Genomic DNA, 7,051 nt, shown 5'->3' with positions numbered 1-7,051 from the left:
GCCTTCAGGTGAGGGCGTTTTCAGAAAGCGGCGACAATAGGAGAGCGATTTCGCAGACGCGCTTCGAAGGCGGGGGAAAATAACGATACAAGCAAAAAGGCACATCAGCCGTGTGTGCACTGCGTCCTTGTCACTGCAAAGTAAACAACGTGCACGCGGGACACATTGTACAAAACATTGACGGCCGGTATGAGGCAACCATATCGTCCGAAATATTGCTCGCGAAGCGCTCGATCACGGCGCGCACTTTCAGGCGAAATGGGACAGGCCGCCAGGTCCGCCTGTTCGGCAATTACAGCTCTTTGTACCTCACGTACCGTACCGTATGCATGAAGTGCACGCCATAGCCATCGTGCAAGAATGTTGAAACCGAAGCAGCGATCCACGTATTCTAATTTTATAGGAAATCATTTGGGAGTAGAAAAGAGCAACTTAATATGATGTGCATGGTTCTTTAATGAACGATATGTATAAATGGACGGTTGAATAGTTACAGTAATGGAGTGTTCCGCTAGAATTGTTTACGGCCGTGACCGCAATAAACATTACTCATATTGCTCTTAGCTTTAAGCTCTGGCATTGATAAGCCTATCTAAAGAACCGACTGGCAGTGACAGGTTGTTTACAGCTGTTGATCAAAAGGTAGGCCATCATGCTATTATTGCAGGCATATTTGCTTCTTTTTGTACCTCTGTTTACTAAAACTTAATTTTGTTCCCCATTCCTAGGGACACTGCACCTCTTACAACACTCACTGTTCAGTCGCTTTTATTCAAGTATACAAAAAGGAGGAAATGCGCATGCACTCATAGGATAGCCTGTTTTTCCGTTAACAGCTGCAAATAACACGCCACTGCTCCTCGGTACCTTGGATGAAGTTTTCAATGGGGTTACCTGAGATGCCTAGCAATTGCTGTAATATTTATACCAATCACTGCAGTGAAACAGAAAGGTAACACTGCATCACTTTAACTGCTGCATGCACCTATAAACGTGCCTTAATTTATTGCCGATTCTTATAGACGCAGGACCTCTTGCTATAGGCTTTGTTCAGTAAGCAACCGTCTTTCATTGCTTCAATTTCCATCTCTCCACCACTTTCTTGTTGCTCTGGGTGTGATCATTTGATTTCATTGTTCAAATCATATTGTTTTATCATGTGTGAATGATTTAGCCTGCACATACATGCTTTCATTTTTTTAGATGCGCATCGGGAGCGTTTTCTACGTAGAAATGGATCGATTGAGTTGTATCACTGGTGCGAAAACCGACAACCCCCAGAAGATATGTGTCCTGTGGTTGGAAGGGCAATAAAGAAGAAGAAAATCAGCGGAAAAGCCTGCCTAAAAAAAGGTAGCACTGCATCACTGTAACTGCTGCATGCACCTTTAAATATGCCTTATTTTTATTGCCTATTCTTATAGACGGTGGACCTCTTGCAATTGGCTTTTTGCAGAAAGCAACCGCCTTTCATTGCTTCAATTCCTATCTCTCCACCACTTTTTTGTTACTTCGAGTGTGATCCTTTGATTTTATTGTTCAAATCATATTAAATCGCCGGGGAATGATTTCGCTTATACATGCATGCTTTCATTTTTTTTAGGTGCGCATCGAGAGTGTTTTCTACGTATAAATGGATCGATTAAGTTGTATCACTGGTGCGAAAACCAACAGTTCGGTACCCCCAGAAGATTTGTGTCTTGTGGGTGGCAGGGGTACAAAGAAGAGGATAATCAGTGGAAAAGCCTGCCTAATAACTTACAAAGATGGCGCAAAAGCGAAATGCTGATCAGGGTTAGAGTCTGATTACTTCTGTTATCCCATTTCACTTGCTAGGTGATGTGACATATATGAAGCTCCTTAGTATAATTTGTGGTATACTCACTGAAAATTGTGTAGACATTACCTTTTTTCTCGTTCAATTATTTTGAGTGACGCACGAATTGGAATAAAACGAAGTCATCCACACATCTAATGCCCATAGACATTAGATGCGTGGATGAGCTCATTAATTGTGTTCCTATGTGAGCATGCAATAGTTTGTCGAATATATTAATATGTTAAAAGTTGATTTTTTTACTGTTAACCGGAGTAATACATATGCTCCATATCATAGCATTATTCGCCTGTAGTTTGTATCTGCTCTTTCCTAAATTGTATTCTACAAAGTATACGTGTGTCATCTCGTACGTCTATTTAACGAGCGAACAATTTGCAATCGAATCCCTTTTGTGATGTTTCAGCTACAAATAATGCATGACAGTTGTGACAATATAGGTAGCTTTAGGTATAACATATAGCGCGAAAATCTTTAATATATGCGATGATATTTTTATTCACCGCATTGGCTAAACCAGCCTGTTGAAGAGACGAAATGAAAACAAATATGGATGTCTTCGGACAGGAACGGTAATCGTGGTGCCATGACCATTTTTTTTTAATTAAGTTTTCATATGTCGTGGGCTAATGTCTCGACACAAAGGAATGACCCTTAGGTTTGCCAGATGCGGCGTAGTATTCTCGAAAAAAAAAAAAGCCTATCATTAAAGCTGGAAAACGCCGTTTTTGTCGTTTCAAAAAGTTGCACGTTTGGAGGCCGGCTGGTTGCGTAAAATTTTGTCATCCACTGTTTTTTACTCACCGCATTTGGGTAACGTTTACTTGTATAAGAAGTATTAAAAGTGTGTTTCATTGATGCAGTTGATTTAGTAAAAAATCGCAAACTTTGCTTCAAGAACAACGCGCTACAAAAATGTTAATGTTCAACCTTACATATTGGTGTGACGCGTTGCGTTGTTTGCACTAAAATATTCTGTGTTTATTACGCAGGTCATATTGTTAATTTAAGGCAGAATTTGGAGCTCTAAGCTGCTATGTGTGTTCTCTGTAACGCCACCAAAAGTATTATGCTGGAAAGCGATTTGCTTATGATTGTAATTATAAAAATTACACATTGAAAAATCATCTTCAAAAATATAGTATTGTTAGTGGTGGTCAAAGCTGAGAAATGGAATAATATATTAATAACCTAGATTGAATACTATTGCACCTAGCAATAAAAAAGAATGCAGGACAGAGAAAACGTTCAGCCTTCACTTGCGTTCTGCCATGAAATTGACAGAAATAGTGAATTAATACCATTTTAAGCTATATTAAGTATTTGTCCCAGAAGCAGAAAAATGGTGTATAAGCGCTGACAATGTTTTAAATTTTACTTAAGGTAAAATGTAACTAAATTCAGCAAATACTAAATTGAAGTTTTGATGCCTATTCAATAAGTGGGAGCCATATAAGCACATCTATAGAACAAAAACAAGCATTTTTATATTTCTAATATTACATTTTACAGAATTCAATATATTTACTGACTCAAATTAACAAAGTACTTTGCATTCTTTCCACAGATTTTGATAAAAATTGATGTTGCGGCCGTTTTTTCAATTCTAATCAGTTTACCTTATTTTACCATTTTCTTACTTTTGTCCAATTTCAAAATAATATGCAGATACACACACAAATCTAGAGCTTCAAATTTTTTCAGAAATAAAGAATGGAACCTAGATAATGTAGAGAAATAGTTTCTGTGCCAAGATATTATTGGATCTTGCAAGAATGCAGGCTGAGTTTGGCCATTATCAGCACAAGCACTCGGTTTAATATTTAATGTTATATTTTTAAACAGTATAACGCAACACTTTTTAGTGCGTGATATTTTTGAGGTACTGAAGATTTTTGAGAGGGATTTGAATGAAAATCGAAGATGATCTTTTTTGAATTGCAGCAAATTTGCTCTTTACTGCTGTTTTCGAATTCTGAGCAATTTTGATGCGTTGTGGAGAACACACCTAGTGGTCTGGAGCTCCAGATACTGCTTGGAATTAAGAACATGCGTCAGGAAGTGAAAACATATTTAGTGCAACCAACCTAATGCATCATATGCCAGTACATAAGGTTAAAAATGAATATTTTTGCAGCGTATCGCTCCTGAAGAAAAGTTTGCGATTTTTTAATAACACAACTGCAAAAACAAAATAGGTTTCTAATAGTGTTTGTAAATATAAAACCTGCATATATTTAGTGAGTAAAAAAGAGCAGATGACAAAATCATGGTATCCAAACTTGCAACATTTTGAAATGGCAAAAACAGCGTTTTCTACCTCTAGAGATATACCATACAATTGTTTTTTTTCGAGGAAACTACGCGTATCTTGAAAAACTAAGGTTAATTCGTTTGTGTCTAGATATTTGCCCACCACATATAAGAATTTCATTGGAAACGAAAGATGGCCATGGGACCTCGATTATGTTTCTTATCTAAGGCACCCATAATACGCTGTGAGAAAGCCAATATCAAGGGCTTTTTTTAATATTCCATATTTCGGACGGTTGTGCCATCTAAGAAAATTTGAAAGCTAGGCACACCTTAGGTGTCGCCAGCCCTCACTTTCTGTTACAGCTGCATTTGCTAAGCTGAATTAATGCGTTGAGTACTTTATTTTAGCCACGAATATAGCGCTATTACGTGTCAATTTTAAAGAAAGGCCGCAGTGACGCGATTCCTGTAGAATTTGTAAGTGAAATTTGTAAACCTTACAAATCTACCCATATATATGATCTCTTGCAGGTTTTATTCAAGCTACATTACACCTGCTGCGCCCCATAGCTTGAGCCAAGGGTTATAAATAAACCATTAGAAACAGACGATGGAAACCGGTGGTGCATTGCTGGCAGCCACTTAGGACAGCGCAGGAAATTTTTATTTTGTACGTGGGGAAGTGAGGTTATTCGCTTCAAGTACTAAATATTCACTTTAGACAACAAATAGGACTTACAGAGTCGGTGAGCACGTTCGGAAACCCCTGTTTCAATATTTGCGGTTAGAAACCTCATGTGTACCTTTTTTTCCAGCTGCAGATAAATTCCGTGTTATGTAGATACCGAAACCGTTACCAGCCCATTCGCGCACCTCAACTGTGCTGCTCACAACATGATTTTGAGCGGACAAAACAACCTGCCGCTATGATTGCTAGCCCCATGAATGAGTAAGGGTGATATGCTGGCGATGGTTTCTTCGCGTCGGCCCTTTGGCGCACATGAAGGCTCGAGTTACAATGAGCGCGCCGAACTTTGCAATGCGGATAATGACTACAAAGCGGTAAGGATATAAATGAGTTTAAGAGTATTTTTCAGCTGTAAAATACAAATACAGTCTTGTTGGACGATGTGCTGGCGCGGACGAAGAAACCATAGGCAACTTGTAGGTCTAACGCTACACAGGGCTGTCGAGCCAAGCCAAGTCCTCAATTGTATTGTCCGGGAATCAGATTTCTGTATTTTCGTGGCTTCCTATTGTATCTGGCGTTCAAAATGCAGACGTGAGGATTCTTCATCACAAATAATCAAACGTGGATTGTGCCGGTACTCTTAAAAGTAGCAACACCATTTATTGTGTAAGTCATTAATCAGTAATTTAGGTAAATAATGTCAATAAGGATTCTAAACAAAACCTTTTCTGTGGCGCTCAAGGTAGCTTCCAGCAATATATATCTGGTTTCCTTTGCCTGCCTCCGAAATGTTTCTTTTTTTATCCCTTGGATCAAATTTGCTTGGACAAGCAGTATATGTGTAAAAATGATGCACCTGTGAGCTACCCGTTTAAGTGAGCTCCCGTTTAAGTGAACTACCCACAAAACCAGTCAAAAGCGTATATCAGCTAACCAGCGGCCAGTGCAGCAGTCGTGGGATTAGATCGCTTGTGTATATTATATCTAGCCATTTAAAAAAAAAATGCAAATGGTCGCCGAACATTCTCTTGGTAACGATATTTAGTATAAACTGTTTGCACATCGCAGAAAGCGTAGGAGCGGCAAAAAACTAGCGCGCCAGTCATATGCGGAGACAGCCGACAATCAAGCACTAATTCCTAGTGTGGGATGAAACACTGGCTGTCTCAGCCGTATTGCTGTGGAGGCGATCAAAATGCAACAGGGCACATGCTATGCAAAGTATGTGCGTCTTTCATCCTAATAAACCCAAGGCAGCTGAAACTAATCTGGAACTCATCAGTATAGTGTTTCTCATTGACCATAAATTTCGGTACATGAATCCTGGAATTTTCTACATCTTCCTAAAATAATGCGCGCGATTTTATATGCCTCGTAATAGTGTTGTAAATTTTGTTTCCTCATTGTTTTTGTGCAGGTGCCATTTGCGAAAAAGTTGGGGTGGACGATTTGGAGGCACACGCATTTATTCGCAGGTGGCTGCCTGGTTCCTGTGACAGGGGGGGGTGGAAGAAAAAGGCGTTATGCTGAAACCTCCACTGGCGAACCAGGCATGCCACCTGTGAATGCAATTGCAGGGTCAGCCCCCTCACTACGCCTATGAGTGTGCCCTCCAGCTCCCTGGCCCCTTCCACTTCCCGAGAGCCCGCCCTGCCCTGACCAACCCTGCCACTGCCCCGCTAACTGCTGCTGTGTGTGCCCTCAGCGCTGGCTAGTAACAACTGCCGTCTATAGTAACAATTGCAATAAATATTATCTTTTTGTGAACCATGCCCTGTTTTGTGAATATCTACTGGTTGCTCATGAGCGACAATTTGAATTTATATGGCCACTCCTATTTGAAAGGCCATTATTGTCCCAGCAAGTTCGATGTGCTGTCACGAATATGGCTAGAATGAAAAAGGCTGCATTTTATGGCCTGCACAGGCAGTGCCACAAAATGTGTAATCTTGACATCATTAATGGCACATGAATGGAGTAGCCGGTGTACCCATAAACCATTGGATTAATATTGGTATCGACAATATGCGGCATGAATGGAGTCGCCAGTGCACCTGCAATGGCTAACCATTGGTATGATATTGGCATTGACAATGGGGCATCAATGGAATAGCTGGTATTAAACAAATTTTGGTAATACAATGATGGTATAATGCTGGACAGTATTGGCAAGAATCATGGTGCATGAATGGAAAGTCTAATATTGTGCCTACATTGGTGGCTCCAGCTTGGTTGAACACTGGACCAATCTTGGAACGAAAGATGGG

At 40.0% G+C, this 7,051-nt stretch overlaps 1 long non-coding RNA gene across 1 annotated transcript; it reads left to right on the top strand.

Moving 5' to 3' along the window:
* Positions 1 to 1,107: 1,107 nt before the first annotated feature.
* LOC146195030 (uncharacterized) lies at positions 1,108 to 6,551 on the top strand. Its single transcript, XR_014705527.1, has 2 exons — positions 1,108 to 1,353; positions 6,202 to 6,551. It is a non-coding gene; the product is annotated as an uncharacterized LOC146195030 (long non-coding RNA).
* The last annotated feature ends 500 nt before the right edge of the window (positions 6,552 to 7,051 follow it).

The sequence above is a fragment of the Amblyomma maculatum genome, chromosome 3 (assembly GCF_055883805.1).
Source record: "Amblyomma maculatum isolate TAMU_Amacu chromosome 3, ASM5588380v1, whole genome shotgun sequence".
NCBI classification, from domain to species: Eukaryota; Metazoa; Arthropoda; class Arachnida; order Ixodida; family Ixodidae; genus Amblyomma; species Amblyomma maculatum.
This window is presented reverse-complemented; position numbering and strand designations above follow the sequence as displayed.